At 36.6% G+C, this 18,948-nt stretch overlaps 1 long non-coding RNA gene across 1 annotated transcript in view; it reads right to left on the reverse strand.

Annotated features, from left to right (window-relative positions):
• The window catches only part of LOC126960629 (uncharacterized), a 57,498-nt gene that overhangs the window by 12,008 nt on the left and 26,542 nt on the right, over window positions 1-18,948 (reverse strand). The window contains exons 2-3 of the long non-coding RNA XR_007728085.1: window positions 15,082-15,138; window positions 12,327-12,396 (exon numbers count right to left, since the gene is read on the reverse strand). This is a non-coding gene — a long non-coding RNA (uncharacterized LOC126960629). The remainder of the gene's footprint in view (window positions 1-12,326; window positions 12,397-15,081; window positions 15,139-18,948) is intronic.

Raw genomic sequence — 18,948 nt, forward strand, 5'->3', positions numbered from 1 at the left:
CTAGATCACTCAATAATTGATCAGTGCTTTTCATGAAGAATTTAGAAAAGCACAGCCATTATTTAACTACACTTTCTAATTAGAAACAATAAAGTACTCCAGACATAGAAAAGTATTAAGGAAAAAAAAAAATAAACGAAGGATAAAAGGTTCTCCTTTTCACTAAATGTAAGTTATGTTATTGTCAAGTTTTTAGTCTCGCTCTGTCGCCCAGGCTGGAAGCATCTCGGCTCACTGCAAGCTCCGCCTCCCGGGTTGCCATTCTCCTGCTCTCAGCCTCCGGAGTAGCTATACAGTGGGTCGCCCGGCTAGTTTTTTTGTATTTTTTAGTAGAATTCACCGTGTTAGCCAGGATGGGCTCCTGACCTTGACCCGTCTCGGCCTAGTGCTGGGATTTGAGCCACCACGCCCGGCCTATCAAGTTTTTAAGGAAGCATTTTGTCTCTTATTATAAAAGTGGGTAAAATTAATGGGCATGATTGACATACGTTTTATCCGTTTTTAAGGGAAAGATGTGGAAGGCCACATTACCACGAGGTTTTGTACATGCATGTGTGTATATTGTTGTGTGTGTCGGGAGGCAACATCAATGTATAGAACATCCAACAATTTCTGCTTTTTTTCAGTCTCTCATTCTGTATTCCAAAAAGAGGGTAGCAGTTCTTTTGGAATGCATTCAGCTAATACCTTATACACATGAGTTCTACATCAACAACAACAAAAAATGCTATCCCTCGGTTTGATATATCTGTAAGGTTGCTATAGTTTACAATAATCTATTATATATTTCAAAATGGCTAGAAGAGAATAGTTTGCTTTTAGCATAAAGAAAAGACAAATATTTAAGGTGAAGGATATCACATTTACACTGATTTGATCTCTACAAATTCTATGAATGCATTAAATTACCACATGTATCCTGAAAATAGGTACATCTAGTATGCTTCAATAAAAATGAAATACATCAAAAAAAAAAAACGACCAAAAAAGTGGTTTATCTCTCTCTGTCACACTCTGTGTGTGTATGTGTGTGTGTGATGGTTCTTGCCACTGTGGCAAATTTTTTCATATCACTTTGCTTTCCTTCAAAAAGTATTGAACAAAATTTAGTTTTTTTTCTAGCTGGTCTCAGAAATAATGGCAGATTCACACCTGACTTTCTAAATCCCCATCATACTGTATTTTGATGGAAGGCAGAAAATTGATGGTCAGAGGAAAGAGATATCAGAAGAGTAGTGAGGAATGTATTTTTTATCTTATCCACATAAATGTGCAAAACTTCTTGGGTTTACGGAGAAAGCAGAGGCTCACCATAGAAGTGAACCACTTGCGTATGTAAGCCTTTGCGGAGGGGGCGGGTCTTGCTGATACACCGTATAGAGGATGAGCAGTGTGATGGCCCAAAGTGGACTGTCAGATTATGCCATTAGCATCTGCCCCCTGTCCTGCTGACCACTTGAGAAGTGGTCATGGTGCAAGGGGAGAGGCTTTATTTAATAAATGTCTCTTTACTCTCTACTTTTCTGCCAAAGAGAATTAGTCCTTTTGCCCCAAGTCAGCATGTACTTTCATATCCTCTTATCTTGGTCAATGCAGATATCTCTCACTGGTTTCTACCCACTGCCTCAGGATGCATCCCCTCACTCTCTCTTTAAAACCTTCTCCAACTCTTGAGAGCATATTCATCCCTTGAGACCCCATCCAATGCTGTCGTGTCAGTGAATCTTTCTTCTAGTTTAACATGAGACAAAACAGGGGTCTACAAATTCTGTTGATTATACACCTCATCTATCAAAAAACTTCAAGAAAGTCTCCCAGGAGATGCATATTTATTTACTTTGAATCATGTGCAACTATTATTTATGGGTTGAAAAATATTAAATTGCTAATGCTCAACCTTTGGCCTTTGAAAATGGCCATTTCATACAGTTCAATCTAATATGCTATAATGATGTCCAGAAATACAAGTGAAAGGGGATGATATAAAAATTAAATAGATGATGTATTTAAAATTATGTGATTTCACTTTGTTTTTCCTAGCACAGAGAACCTTTTTCTTCACTGAAGCATGTTATTAATAATGTTCTGCATACTTAGATGTTAAATGTCTTTCTAATTGTAATGGTTTTATACTCTAGTTAGCTAATATCTCAAGGCTCACTATACACTTGAAGCAAAATTTATCTTTAAGAACAGTGGCTCTTAAAACCATATTTCAAGTAACTGTGCTATTTCTCATCAGTCCCTTTTGGCATTGTTATTACTATGTTCAAGCTGTGGGATTTTTTTTGCAGGATTTTTTGAGACTATTTTTCCATATTGTGGTAAAATAAATAAAACTACAGGTAATCTGTGCATCCTTTTTATTAAGGGCACATGCAACGCAATACCTTGGAATAATGGGTAAGCAAATGAGCAAATGCAATTTTTAAGTTCTCCATATTAAAAAGCTGTCACCTGTCTCTACAATATATGTTACCATAACATACAAACCAAGTCAAGACCTCAAAGTCAATCTGCATATTGCATATTAAACATGTGTAGAATTTAATTTACTTTTTGTTTTCATGCTAAAATAAAGAGAAAAATATTTCTACCATTTGTATTTTTTAAAATGTTAATATATATTTTATTTAACCTCAAATAGCCAAAATAGTATTTTTAAGCTTTTCATTGAAGTATAATTGATGAATAAAAATTGTGTATATTCAAGTTGTACACCACAATGTTTTGATGTATGTATACACTGTGAAATAATCACCACAATCAAGCTAATTGGAATATCCATCACTTCACATAGTTATCCTCTGTGTGTGTGGTGAGAATACTTGAGTTCTACTCTCCTAGTAAATTTCAAGTGTATACACAAGACATTGTTATTAACTATAGTCACCTATGTTATACATTAGGTCTCCAAAATGTATGCATATGATAATTGCAAGTTTGTTCCCTTTGGCCAACCTGTCCCCGTGTACCCCAGCCTCCAATCCACAGCCACCATTCTACTCTCTGCATCTATAATTTCAACTTCTATAAATTCTACATATAAGTGAGGTAATGCAGCATTTGTCTTTCTGCATCTGGCTTATTTCACTTAGTGTAGTGTCCTCTAGGTTCATCCATGTTTGAAGTTGTCACAATTGGCAAGGTCTCCTCATTTTTGTAAAGACCAAATAATATTCTATTGCATGTGTGTGTGTGTATGTGTGCATGTTTATGTGTGTATGTACATATATATATATATATATACACATCATATTTTTGTTAACCGTTGTTTTATCAGTAGACATTTATGTTATTTCCATATCTTGGCTATTGTGAATAATGCTTCAATAATATGGAAATGTAGAAATCTCTTCCACATACTGATTCAATTCCTTGTGGACATGTATCCTGAAATGGGATTACTGGATCATCTGGGAGTTCTATTTTTAACTGTTTAAGGAACTTCCATACTGTTTTTCCACAATGTCTGTACAAATTTACATTCCTACCAACAATGTATAAGGGAATAGTGGGTAAGCAAATAAGCAAATGCAATTTTTAAGCTCTCCATATTAAAAAACTATCACCTGTCTCTACAATAGATGTTACCATTTGACATACAAACCAAGTCAAGACCTCAAAGTCAATCTGCATATTAAACATGTGTAGAATTTAATTTACTTTTCATTTTCATGCACATCCACATTCTTGCCAACGCTTGCTATCTTTTTATTTTTTGACCTAGTCACCCTAACAGTTATGAGGTGATAGCTCATTGTGCTTTTGATTTACATTTCCCTGATGATTAATGATATTGGCCATTTTTAATAATATATTTAATACCTGATGGCCTTTTGTATGTTTCTTTAAAGAAATGTCTTGTCAGGTCATTTGCGCATTTTTAAAACATGTTATATGGTCTACTGATCTTGAGTTTTATGAATTTTTTCCATGTTTTGTATTTTAACCCCTTATTAGAGATACAGTTTGCAGATATTTTCTCCCCATTCAATGGGTTGCCTTTTCATTTTGTTCATTGTTTTCACTGTTGTGCAGAAACTTTTTTAGTTTGAGGTCATCCCACTTATTTATTTTTACTTTTGTTGCCTGTGTTTTCATGTTATATCCAAAAAACTATTGTCAAGACAAATGTTATGGAGCTTTTCACCTAGGTTTCCTTTAGGCATTTTACAGTCTTAAGTCTTGTGTTTAAGTCTTCAATCCCTTTTAAATTTTATGTTTAAGTCTTTAATCCCTTTTAAATTGATTATTGTGAATGGAGTAAAACAGGGATACAATTTTTTTTTTGTATGTGGATATCCCATTTCTTTAACATAATTTATTGAAAAAACTATCGTTTCCCCATTGTGTACCCTTTGTGCCTTTGTCAAAGGTTAGTGGTCTATATATGCATAGATTTATTTCTGAGCTTTCTATACTGTTTCTTTGGTCTGTCTGTCTTTATGCCAACACCATACTGTTTTGCTTAACATAGCTTTGTAATATAATTTGAAATCAGGGAGTATGATGCCTCTAGCTTTGTTCTTCTTTCTCACAACAACTTTGCCTATTCCAGGGTTTTTTGTTTTCTATATAAATCTTAGGGTTGTTTTTTCTTTTTCTGTAAGAAAAAATGCCATTGGAATTTTTAAAAGCATTGCATTGAATCTATAGACCACTTTGGGTAGTATAAACATTTTGACCATTGTGATTTTTCCTATCATGAACATGGTATTTTGAATATTTTCATTTATTTGAATTATCTTAAATTTGTTCAATCAATGTTTTATAGTTTTAAGTACACAGATCTTTTACCATCTTGGTTAAATTTGTTCCTAAATACTTTTTTATTTGTTTTACTGCAAATTGGATTGTTTTCCTAACTTCTTTTTCAGATAGTTTGTTGTTAATGTATAGAAATGCTACTGATTTTCGTATGTTGAATTTGTATCCTGAAACTTTACTGAATTTGTTTTTGTTATTATTTTTCATGGAGTCTTCAGGGTTTTCTCTATATAAGATAATGTCATCTGCAAACAGAGACAATTTAACTTTTTCCTTTCAGATTTACATGCTTTTTATTTCTTCTTTTTGCCTAATTGCTCTAGCTATGACCTCCAGTACTATTTGAATAGAAGTAGTGAGAATGTGCATACTTATCTAATCCCTAATCTTAGAGGAAAAGTTTTCATATTTTCACCAGTAAGATGTGTCAAATGTTGATGTGTCAAATATGGCATTTGTTTGGGTGAGATACATTTCTTCTATACTTACTATGTTGAGAGTTTTAATCATAAGAGAATGTTGAGATTTGTCAAATGCCTTTTCTTCATCAATTGATATGATCATGACTTCATTCTGTTCATGTGATGTATCACATTTATTTATTTGCACATGTTAAACCATCCTTACATCCAAGTGATAAACTCCACTTTTTATGATTCATTTAATGTGCTGCTGAATTCAGTTTGCTAGTATATAATGTAGTATTTTTTGCATCTACATTCATCAAGGAAATTGATCTGTAATTTTCTAGTCTCATAGTATTCTTCTCTGGTTTTGGTATCAGGGTAATGCTGATCTCATAAGTTGGAAATGTTCTCTCCTCTTACATTTTTGGGAAGAGCCTGAGGAGGATTTGTGTGGATTCTTCTTTAAATGTTTGCTAGAATTCACTAGTTATGTCATCAAGTCCTGAACTTTGCTTTAATGGAAGATTTTTATTTAATTACTGATTCAATTTCCTTAGTCATTATTGGTTTGTTCAGATTTTTTATTTCTTCATGATTCAATCTTGGTATGTTGCATGTGTCTTGGAAGTTATCCATTTTTTCTACATTAGCCAATTTGCTGGCATATAATTGTTAATAGTAATCTCTCTTGGGATTCTTTGTATTTTTATGGTGTCACTTGTAAGGTCTCCTCTTTCATTTCATATTTTATTTAATTTTCTTTACTCTTTTTTTCTTAGTCTAGCTGAAGATTTGTCAATTTTGTTTATCTTTTCAAAAATCCCACAGTTTTGTTATTTTTTCCCATAATTTTTATAGTATATATTTCCTTTATTTTTTCTCTAATCTTTGTTATTTCTTTTCTACTACTAACTCTGGGCTTAGTTTGTTCTTTTTATTCTCGTTACTTGTGATGTAACACTAGGTTGTTTATTCAAGATCTTTCTTCTTTAATGTAGGCATTTATCACTATAAAATTCTTCCTTAGAACTGCTTTCACTACTTCTGTAAGTTTTGATACATTGTTGTTTCCATTATCATTTGTCTTCAATTTCTTCTTTGACGTACTGCTGTTTTAGGAGCAAGTTGTTTAATTTTCTTGTACTTGTAAAATTTCCAGTTTTCTTCTTGTTGTTGATTCAGTTGTGGTTGGATAAAATAGTTGATGTCATTTTAATCTTCTTAAATTTGTTAAGACTAGTTTTGTGGCCTCATATATGATCTCGCCTAGAAAATATTCTGTGTGTGCTTGAGAAGAATGTGTTTTCTACTGCTGTTGGAAAGACCATTCTGTATACATATTTTAGGTACATTTGGACTAAAGTGTATTTCAATGTTTTCTTATTGATTTTCTGTCTGGATGATCTATTCATTGTTGAAAGTAGGGTATTCAGGTTCTCTACTATTATTGTGTTGCCACCTATTTATCTCTTCAGACCTGTTAATACTTGCTTTATATATTTAGGTGCTCCAATGTGAGGTGCATATGTTTTTATAATTATTATATCCTCCTGGTGAAATGACCTTTGTATCATTATGTAAATCTCTTTTAACAGTTTTTGACTTAAAGTATATTTTGTCTCAGTATAGATAATCAGCTCTCTCTTGGTTTCCATTTGTGTGTAGTATATTTTTACATCTTTTCACTATCAGTCTATGAGTGCTCTTTTAGCTGAAGTGAGTATCTCATAGGCAGCATATACTTGGGTACTCTTTTTTTTTGTTTCTTTAATTTAATTTTTTAAATTTGTATTCATCCACACTCTATGTCTTCTGTTTAGAGATTTCAATCTATTTATATTCAAGGTAAATAATAGATAAGGTATACTTCAAGGTATTATTAAAATGTAAGGATTTACTGTTGCCATTTTGTTAATTATTTTCTGGCTGTTTTGTAGCTCTTTTGTTCTTTTGTTCCTTTCTTGTTATCTTCCTTTGTGATTTGATGATTTTCTGTAGCAATATGCTTTGATTTCTTTCTTTTCACCTCCTATATAGCTACTGTAGATTTTTGCTTTGTGGTTACAGACTTACATAAAACATAACAGTCTATTTTAAGCTCGTAACAACTTAACTTTAATCGCATATAAAACCTCTATACTTTTAATTTCCCCTCCCATATACAGTGTAGAATGATGTCAATTGTGACAACAAAATCACAATTTACATCTTTTTACATTGTATATTCTTTAACAAATTATTGTAGTTACACTTATTTTTAATAGTTTTGTTTTTTAACTTTTATACCACAGATAAAAGTGATGTATGCACCACCATTATGATATTATTCTGAATTTGATCTGAATTTGGCAATATACTTATTGATATTTTCTTCTTAAAGCCAGTGGAATGTATTGCACACTCTACTATGAAACTACTAATTTAATAGAAATTACAAGCTTTATAGTCAGAAAGATCTGAGTTCAAAGCTGCATACTCACCAGTTTGATAATTTGATGGGCTTTGATTTTCTGGGTTTCAAGTTCCTCTTCAGCAAACTAGAGAGACTATATGTTCAGTAGAGATACTATGTGAACAGTCGAACCTTTTTGGGCATCTGTTCAATTCACAGCCTCTAATACAACTGTGTTCCCTGCCCTCCAAAGAGGGAGAATTGTTTGTGCTTCATGAGCTTTCCTCCCTGGCCAGAACTTAGTAAATAGGGATGGTCCCTGGCCCATGTTGGGCTAATTAGATTCTCTTTTCCTGGAATTTAGCATTGGGACATTGCATTGAGAAACCACGTAGTTGGGTGTGGTGCCTAACTGAGATTTGAGTCTGTTTTGTGCCTGAACGAAGAAGTCATTTACCTGCTGTGTGTGCAGAGGAATAGAAAAAGCAGTTTTGCAGAGTGCAATCCATGAAGCAGACACCCAGAGCATGGCAAGACAAGAGTTACAGTTGAATAAGCTCTCTAAGCCAACTTGAAGGACAATTCTGTGGCTCTATTACCTAAACACTTGCCTGCTTAGCTTTTCAAGGGAAAATGATAATTTCTCTAAATGGACTTATTGTCAGAAATGAAAGACTGAAAAGGTTTCATGGAAAGAGGCAGAAAGAACAAAATGATATTTTGGGTCTGTCCAAATTCTCATCATAAGGTACTTCTTCTGTGAGACTGTAATTACAGCAGTGTTTACCCTGAGTTGCAGTAAGTCATTTAAAAAGCAATTATTGCCAGCAGCCATTGTTCTCTGACTGAGAGTTGAATGGGAAATTTAATAGTATTATGAGAGTTTTTCCCCTACCAAACTAATTCTAAGAAATGATATAAATTGAATGTGTGTTTATTTTTTTAAGACAAGCTTATCTTAATTGAGTTTTTCATAATTGTGTTCCACTGGTTACATATGAAATGGAAAGAGAGGTGTGGTGTAGGGAGGTGAGCACTTGAGTTTCTAAATTCTTTCTTTCTCTGTGCTTCATTTCAGGCCTTTTCTTGCATCTTTCAAGGTACCTTGTAGCACTCAGGACCGGGCACTGCACAGAGTGGTTGCATAGGCTTGATTACTGATTAGTACCAAGATAGTTTGGAATAATGACCAGAGAGCATTGTGGGAATAAATGTTCCCGGCTCTGACTACTGATACACTTGGGAATCTCTCATCCTATCAGTAACATCTGAGTCAATGGCTGAGAGTATCAATGAGAACACTATTTATTGATCATGAACTATGCACGATAGTAATATTGAGAGTATTGCTTATATTACTCAGTTAACCCTGACAACATTCCTAGTATCATGCTAATCTTAAAGGTAAAGAAAACTAGGCTGGGGATATTTAAGCTGTTCAAAGCCACACCATTAGTAGATGATAATGGGTGTCCAGCCTGGGACTTGCCTGCTATGACGCCAGGATCTCAGCCACTCTGCCTTGCTGCTTTTTAGCTATATAATATTTATTGAATGGACATTTATAATACCTGTGATAAAAAGAAAACTTCAGCCGAATTAAATTTAAAGGAGTTTAATTGGGCAATGGATGATTCACGAATTGGGCAGCCCCCTAAAGTCACAGCCAATTCACAGAGACTTCAATGCAGCAGCATGGTGGTAGAAGATTTATAGACAAAAGAATGGCTGGGCACAGTGGCTCATGCCTGTAATCCGAACACTTTGGGAGGCTGAGATGGGTGGATCACCTGAGGTCAGGAGTTCGAGACCACCCTGACCAACATGGTGAAACCCTGTCTCTACTAAAAATACAAAATTAACCGGGTGCGGTGGCGCATGCCTGTAATCCTAGCTACTTGAGAGGCCAAGGCAGAAGAATTGCTTGAATCTGGGAGGCAGAGGATGCAGTGAGCTGAGACTGCGCCATTGCACTCCAGCCTGGGCGACAAGAGCAAAATTCCGTCTAAAAAAAAAGAAAAAAAAAAAAAGACATAGGAAATGAGGTACATAAATTGGAAGTGAGGTATAGAACAGCTGGATTGGTTACAGCTCAGCTTTTGCCTTATTTGAACAGTCTGAACACTCAGCAGTGTATGAATGACTGAGGTATGGCCACTCAGCTATTGTTACAGGTGCATACTCCTAAATTAGGTTTTCGATCTTGTCTACCTATTAAACAAATTTGCAGATCGTCCGCAAGAATTCAAATATAGAAGTATGGAGTCCTTCTCAGGCCATATTTAGTTCACTTTAACACCTGATTGAGTCATACTGTTTGTGAGCACAATAAATGTTTAAATTGGAAGGCTGTTAATTATGATTTATATAAATTCTGCCTTTTATAGTGATTCCTTCTTAATTAACAGTGTTCAATGAGTTACCAATTTGGGTTAAATTTGTATAACTGTTAAAGAAATTCAGTTACATTACATGAATGTTCAATGACTCCATGGAAAAGATAACAGTATGTTTCAGGACTTCTTCATATAGAAGTGAAAGAAACCCATTTTTAACCAGCTTAATGACAGACAGAATTAACTGGAAAGATACTAGTTTGGTTTATATAATTGTATTGGGAGCCACAAGAACCAATAAAGTTCTGAGGATATCAGAGACCAAAAACTGAGAACTCTATGTTGGGTTCACCTTGTCTCTTCCCCACTTGATTTTATCTTCATCAAATTGGTACATTGGCCACCAAATGGTTTAGGGATTTATCTTTGAAGCTCTAAGACTCTTGAGAACAGAGGAGACCATCGCTCAATGGTTGTAGCAGAAAAGTTCCAAATAAAGATACAGGCTGACCCTGAAACATCCTCAGGAGACAGAACAATTTTAGAGACCTAAATGAGGATTTGCCCATATCGGTGGTAGCCAAAGGAGATTATTTCCATTGCCAGAAGAAAGGAGTCTTGTGTACTGTTTACAATCAAGTCTTTACTTTTCTAGACTACTTACAAAATCTTTTTAGCATACAAAAATTGAAAAAAATGCTCCTTCCCAATATAACAGCTACCCATTGTAATTGCTGCTTCCAAAATTATGTCCAGATGTTACTTCCTCCATGTTTAAATGTTATGCCTTCCTCTCGCTGAGCTCTAGTTGGGGCATAAAAAGATTCTGTAAACTTTCAGCTAATGATAACTATCACTATCTGTTTTCTCTAATAAGCAGTCCTGAGGTAAAATATTAATCAACATAATTGTCTCATGGAAAGAGGGAGGAAGAGGAAGTAATATGCAGTAGCCACTGGCCAGATACACAATACTCCAATGGATAAGGATAGAAATGTACACCCATTCATTGTCTTGCTTGTTAATAACAGACTGAGTTCCTTTTTCAACTGATATGATTGCCACAGAATCTGCCTACTGGGTGAATTCACTTATCTGGAATCATCCTGGACCATTCATAAAAGGTGTTGTGCAGTGAGAAGAAATCCCATTCTGTGGTTGAATCTTTGCTAAATATGCTTGAATGAGCCTGAGGACTGTCTTAGGGAATGTGCCATCCAAACCTCATTTTTTGATATTTGGCATTTGTCTAGCCTTAAGTGTTCTTTAAAATTCTAGTCTGGAAGACTGATGCAAGAACATATGTCTGGTCATTATCTTTGAATAAGTACCGTAACCCTTTGATTGCTTATCAATAGACCTGACATTCTGACCATCAGATTAATGGCTACTGTCTTGACTCCTACCTCAGAGTAAAGTGAAAGAAAGGATAGGATGATAAGGTAAAGCTAATTCCCTTTCCTCCTCACCACTGCATCCAAGTTGCTTAGGCCATAGGGAATGATTACCTCGGGTAGGCAGGGAAGAATCTAATCTTCTTCCACTTTTCTCACTGTCCTGTTTTTGCTTATACTAACTTTATCATGGGGTAAAACACTTAGTTTTCCAATTCTACAGAGGACTTTCCTGCCTTAACCTTTCCAGTTTAGCATTGCTGAGGCTGTGTAGAAAGAATTTTTTTATATAGAGGTACATACAGATTTCTTTGTGATTTCAGATAAATCAATTTGTCTTTTTGTTGTAGAAATGTACTGAAGAATGCAGAACAAAGCCTACAGTCCAATATCATCACATTTTTCTACTAAGTCACTGATATTCTGGTTTTGTTGGACACATGGTTGAAGTTTCAAGATACCACAAGAAACCTGTAACCCAGTGCTGTCCTACTTTGCAACAAAATATTTCCTAGCTGAGGATGATGAGGGGAGTGGAGAGTGATTAATAAAGATTCCCCCATCTCATCTTGACAAAACCCAGTTTCACATTTCCATTTTCAAAATTATTGTCCCCACTTCTGGTACCAATTCCAATTGCTAGTCAGGGTTCTTTCAGTTTGCAGTGTCAAAATCTCAACCTGATCTAACGTAAGCAAACAAACAAATAAATAAAAACACTCTAACATTATAGATATTAACTAGAGAAATCCAGGTATATCTGAGACAGGAATAAATGACTTGATGTTGCTAGATATCTTTCTGTCTGCTTCTCATCACCACTTTTCTCTCAAAATCATCTTTATTCTCATGTGTTTATCCATGTGACAGTATATGTGATATCACATTGAGTCACATTCCTACAATTTACTACCTGCAAGAGGAAAAGAAAACCTCTTTGTTCTTAGTTCCAGCCTAAAATGCTTAGAGGGGGCTTCCAGTTTGTATGGTTTGTGTTATGTGGACATTCCTAAATTACTTATGTTACCAAAGTATGCTTTACTGTGATGGGCCAGATCTCAGTCACAAATTCATCCTTGCAATCAGAGTGGTGGGGTCTGTAAACAGAATAGGTAGAAGAAGAGCATTAGGCAAATAAAGATAATAGTTGAAATAATTATGATTCACTGTGTTGTGATGCAATCATGTAGGGGCTGCCTTAGGAGCACAGAGAAGAGAGCAGGGAAAAACTTAATCTCTTGCTTCTCATCTAGACCAGAAATGCTTGAGGTCAGAGACTGGGTCACATTTGCCTTTATGTTCACATAACTTATCACAGAGAGTACCTTATAGAAGATATTTTTAAAAATTAATACATATGAAGAAAAGCTGTTAGGAAGGAAGCAAGGAATGAGAGTCCATTCTAGAAACAGTTTAGATTTCCCCCAGGAAACCTTATGCTGGCACAGGGGATAAATGGATGGACTCAAATTATTGTTCAGTAGAATCTGCAGTGGGATAAGGAAAAGGAAGTAAACCATCCATTTCAAATCATAGAGTTTTAATAATTTCCCTTAATGCCAGATATGCTCACAACTGCTTTTCAGCACCCAGTGAGACTGTGGCATGCCATACATAAAATCCTCTCTGAAATCTTCTTATAGTGCACTTGTGGTTTGACAAGTACTAAGCTTATCTTTTTCATAGTTGCTGCTTGTGTCAAAGCAATTTAAAAATTGAAGAGCAATTTGGCAGCTTGTTCATACCTCCAGTGAGTGGCTCTACCCCATTATTTACAATTTCTCTAAATTTTAAGACATGCTGCTTGGATAGATGTTGGAACAGGTAAGGTTGTGACCATGGTAGAGATTAAGCAGAATTCCTGCAGACATTTGTGAAATAAGCCAGGAATTATTTATCAACAGATCATTAATTGGTAAGTATAAAATGAGACTACCATTTTTGTCATGGAAGAAGTTAACTAATCTTCCTTCTTCTGATGGATAACAACTAAAGAGTGATGAAGGGAAGTAGCTTGCCTTATACATGTATAGCCACATGTATTCCTTTATTCAAATCCATTCAATGATACTTCCAACCTATATGATTCTTTTTTCCAATGAGAATAAATGTAACCTCTTTTATAACAGGGGACATGAACTTCCATCAGTGTATCATTGATACCTGTCAGGTATCAAGAGAAAAGAGACAAAAATCAAAATGATTTTTAAATAAAGGTGAAGAGTCAGTAGATAAATGAATTTAACATAAAATATGGTGCTATAAATACAGAGAGGAATAAAACCAGTTTCCTGCTCTCAAGAATTTGTTCTAGAGAGAGGGAGTAAACAGCTGTCCACAGTTCAGTGGGCTGGGGATTGAGGGTTTTGGTTGGAAGTGTACAGGGTGCTGTGGTTGCACAGAGAAGCAAACCTTTGCATCTGCATGGAGGATTGGTGAAGGAATTTCTCACAAAGGGATTTCATTGCAATACCTTTCACATAGTAAACATTTAATAAATATTTGTTGACTAAATAAGCAAGCATTGAAAGATGAATATAAGCTTGTCAGAAACAGAAATGGAGAAATAAATAGCAATTTAGATGTAGGGGAATGCAATGTGCAAAGACCTAGAGGCATAAAAGCACCTGGCCTGATGGGAAAAGAGCGACCCTAAAAGTCCCCACCCTGAGGCAGCAGTGACCTTCCCACTGCCAAACCTAAAGAACATGTTTCTGTGCCCTTCCTGAGCCTTCAGAATCTGTCGACCACCCCTCTACCACCAAACTCTTACTTCCATTGGCTTCTAACATTGCATGTCCTATGCACTTCACTCTTACTGTCTTGGTAACCATGACTTCTCTAAGAGACCCCCATTCTCTCCTCTTCCTGTAACTATTAGTATTCCTTAGGACTTTGTGTTCCTGACACACATTCCGTGGATAATTTCAGCCACTTCTTTGGCTTTAAGTATCATCACAATACAGATAAATCTGAGATGTATGTTTCTAAATTAGAGCCCTTTTCCAATTGTTAGACATCTAAATTCATTTACCTCTTGATAATTTACTTATTTATTATAAAATAAGTTTAAGTGATGTTGACCACTTACTTCATGACAGATATTGGGGAGACATTAATAATAGTTCATAGTGATAATTGACTCCAAAGAAGTACATAAGATTGTTCAGTAAGAGGATGTGGGGAAAGAAAAGGGTAGGGAAAAGAACAGAAGAGAGAGGAGACGAGAGGACTTATGGCAAAAAACAGAGATATGATCAAAGCAGCCAGATGATACGCTGCAGGCAATTAAGTCTCAGGGCCATCAGAGATAGAAAGAAAACATGAAAGTGTGGTTCATACAACCAAAATAGAAGTGGTATTTCAATAATTAGGGAGATTGAGAGTACATACTTTCACTTGTGAAATGAGGGAACACACCAGGTTGTGTTCAGTTGAGAAAAGAGTGGAAGGTAAGTGAAGCCCAAAAACCTAGCTTGCATTTAAACAAGGCTGATGGATGGGGAAGTGAGCTACAGCAATACATGGAAGGACAAGGGTGTGGTTGTCCTCTGACACCCAGACACACCATGTCTGCCCATGTGGATTTGCATCTCTCCCTTCCCTCTTTCCAGAGAATTGCCTGCTAACATCAGAACTCTGAGAGGTATCCTGGGCTTCCCACTCCCTTGCATCCAACCAGTCACCAGGGGAACCCCACACGGAGGCAGCATTACATAATGAAGGCTGAGGCAGAGGAAAAAGATTTTTACTAGGGTTCAAGTCCTGGTCATGCCACTCACCAACTCTGCGGCCTTGGGCAACTGCTTGACTCTGTCTGAGTCTCAGTCTCTCTTCATCTGAAAACAAAGAGAAGGATATATATTTTGAAGTGCAGGGGTAATTATTACTGCTAAATTGTAGGCAGTAAGCCAAGTGATAGGCAGTTAATTGGATGTTATTATTACTTTTCTTTCCACTTCTTTATTTCTTCTAGCACTACTGCTACTACTGATTTTGGACTCATCTTAGGTTCAGAAAGGTGAAGTTATACAGAGAACTTTACACCAGTGGAGAGCAGGCCAAAGACCAGAAGGTTGCTCTGTCAACTCGAGATGCAATTGAGTACCATTTTTTCCCAGTGCAAGTGATGGCCTATAGTAGGGTCAGGAGGATGACACCACATCAGAACATCCTGGCTGCTCTGGGGAAGGGGACACCCCACCTTCATGGACTAGGGCAGGACTCTAAGAACTTACTGCTTTCCAACTTGCCTCTGGGCTCTTTCTAAAAGAGATTGCTAAGATATAATGCTTGCAATTCATAGAAGGTAGGGTATTCACTGTCTTATTTGGAGCTTCAGGAGTTTCATATTTTCCACATAGCATCTAATCCATTATTAAAGCAAACAAGTGTATTGACCATTCTGCATGCACTTTCTCAAGTGGCAGATGAATCTTGGTTATCTATTTCCTTCACCATTACTAATGCAGCCATGTGGACACTGGAAGAAATTGAATCTTTTTTGTAAAAGTCATATTTGCTCACTTGCTCCTATCCTCCACCACCTCCCTCAAGGGACGGATGCTCCAGTGCTCAGCAGTAGCTCTGGGAAGGGAAGGTGGTAGCAGTTCATCCTCATCTGAAACTCATCTTCATCTGTTCCAGGGTATGCTTCAGCTATGACATTGTCCCTATCAAGACCAATGCAGGGGAGAGTATTTCTGATGGCTTTTAAGCAAAGCAAAGTGACAATGCACTTACTAATGTTGTCTCACTTGAAGTAACTCAGTGAACTATGCTGAGATGGGCTTTTGAGATTGAGCCTGAATCTTGGTTGCTGGAGCAAAACAAAAACAAAAACCGTAAGAGGATGGTGGGCTCCAGGACTCAGGAGGTGTGCTGAGATGTAGCACTGAGCTAGACTAATGTCTAAAAATCACTAGATTTTTTCCTTGTCCTTCTCCCTGTACCCCCTCTGTTTCCCCTTCCATCTCCCCTTCTTCTCTTCCTTTCCTTATTTCCTTCTTCCTTTCCTTCTTTTTTGCCTCCCTGTGACATCATCATCACCATCACTGTCACCATCCCCATCATCATCATCATCATCTTCTTCATCATCATCTTTATAATCAGAAAAAGCATACACTGGGCATTGCTCTAATAATATATTCATTATGTGTGTCTCTCTACTAGTTTTGTAAGTTCCTTGAGGACAGAGGGCAAAGCTGTCTCATCATCTGTGTATTCCATGCATACACAGAAACTGAATGAATATGTCAAGTAAATTAACAAATGGACTTTTGAAAATCAACAAGATTAAAACAATTAGGATAACTGAATTAATCTTTGTAAGTTGATCTTTGTGTTGGGGCCTGATTATATCCCCACGGAGAAGCAGCCTCTGTTTAGGGCAAAGCAGATAGACATTAGAGTGGGGATTCTATTGCCTCAAATCTAGCTTTTCCTCCACTGCTGCTCTGACTTGGGATAAATTGTCTGTCTTCCTCTCTTTTAAAATATGGCACTGATGAGATGATTGCATAAAGTAATCAGTTTCTGGAATGTAGTGGTTTTCTCATCTAAGTGATTTCTTTTTGCAGGGCATAATGATAAGTTTCATTTGACAGTTATGCCTTTCATTTTTTCTGCAGGTGCCACCAGAAACCTCAGGTTTGAAACTCACATTTCATTGGCCTGTCTATTGCTACTCCATTACTTGCTAGTATGCCCTTTCATCTCATTTTAATAGATGTATTGGAGCTACAGTGTTTACTATAAGTAGCTTCATATTGCTTTTAAGAGTGAGCACTGGAGGAAATAATGTGTAGGAATGTAAGTGCTCATGATGGTGAGTGAAATCTCCATTATTAGTTAATCCCTATTTTAATATGAGTATTACATAATCTGAGCAAAAGCCAGGGTGCTACCATCATTTCATCATTTCAGTGAAGGGAAGAGTCAGCCGGGAATAGGAGCACGTGGTTGTGGTGATTTCCTTCTTGCTATCAGCTGATAGGCAGCAGGTTTGACAAAGCCCCCAGCATGAGCTGGAAAACATGACTCTAGCCCTTTGCAGTAAGTCTCGGATGGCAAGACTACATCTTTAGCCAAGTTGGACATTGGCTGGATTCTCCCCTATGGTTTTTCCAGTTCTGATTTATTCTAGCTGCCATTTACCATGCCAGTTCTAGCTTGGCTTGGCTTTTTGTGTCCTCTGTTCTGACACATAGCAATAGACTTTGGTGTGGCCCCTGAACTTCGGTTTGACTTCCAATATTAGAATTAATAGTTGGCCTCTGGCGTGGACCCTGAAATGCAATATGATTCCATTGCAAAAGTTAGTAAATAGTGACCACCAATCTGTGCAGCCCAGGCAGGAGCAAGGAACAGGCAGAAGGAATAAAGAAATTATCTAGCATGACGCAGTCACATAACCCCCAAATGTGCCAGGGGGCCCGCAGTCATAGCAGCAAGAGCACAGTAGATCACAGGATGCTACTAGTCACAAAAACTGAGGCACCCTGGAAACTTCATAGTGAAACTAGAGGATTGGAAAGTCTGTGATTGAGCCAAACAAAGGCAGGCTCAGGTCAACCCAGGTCATGGGTTGAAAAACAAAAATTGCCATCAGCTACAGAGAAATGAGTTCAGAGACTGAGCCCCATGGACCCTTTGTTAACCACTGAAGGTGGGCCTTGACTGATGAGCACCCCTTCTTTGGCCAGTCTTTTAAGGGACAATGCTCTTGTGTTGCTGCCTGGGAGGCAACATGTATGATTTCTGTGTCAGACTATAAAATAAAGAACCTCTGGACTTATTTTGGTGGGTAAGCCTGCAATCATAAAGACCGCCTTCTTCATTGTTTCTATTAGTAACAGTTTTACTTAAAAACATATATTTGTTTGCAAGGAATCCAAGTTGGTAGCATTTCACATTACTTTTTTTTTTTTTTTTTTTTTTTTTTTTTTTTTTTTTTGGACTAGTGCAGACTACACATCACTATACAGGTGTTAGACGAGGATAACACCAAAATCTCCCTTTGTTCAACAGGTATCTGCTCTCTTTCTCTCCCTCTCTCCTCTCTCTGTGCCCCTACATATCAATGTAATGAAAGGACTTGTTCAGTAATCATATTTCTAATACTGTGAAATATTTAATTTTTGTTTCGTTAAATATTGTCATAATATGACATTGTTTCTCTTTAAGGTGGGAATTCCACTGTCTTATGATACTGCACCATTTTAGGTAAGAGTTGTTTTTTGTTTCAATGAGTCTACATGAGATGAGAAACAAGCAAGGGATTAGGCTGCCCTGCAGCCTCTAGGAAGTCATTGGGTCCATCCACGATGGAAACTTGGAACCAAATCCAAGCATTGAATGAACTTATGTCAGGTGACCTTGACCATTGGCTCCACTTCTATGACCTTCAGTTTTCACACTGAACAAGCAGAGATAATATTGTCTTCTTAGCAGGTTCAAAGAGGATTAAATGAGATGATATTTATAAAATGAGTAGTGCAACGCTTGGTTCGCTGGATATAAAAGGTAATTATTATTTTTAGATTATTGAGATTACTTATGTGTTTGGGCAACAGTGACAAACTATATGTGCCTGGAGGGTAGCATGCTAAACCAATGCACTACAGTACAAGATAAAGACTAGAATCAGC

Source organism: Macaca thibetana, chromosome 8, assembly GCF_024542745.1.
Source record: "Macaca thibetana thibetana isolate TM-01 chromosome 8, ASM2454274v1, whole genome shotgun sequence".
Taxonomy (NCBI): Eukaryota; Metazoa; Chordata; class Mammalia; order Primates; family Cercopithecidae; genus Macaca; species Macaca thibetana.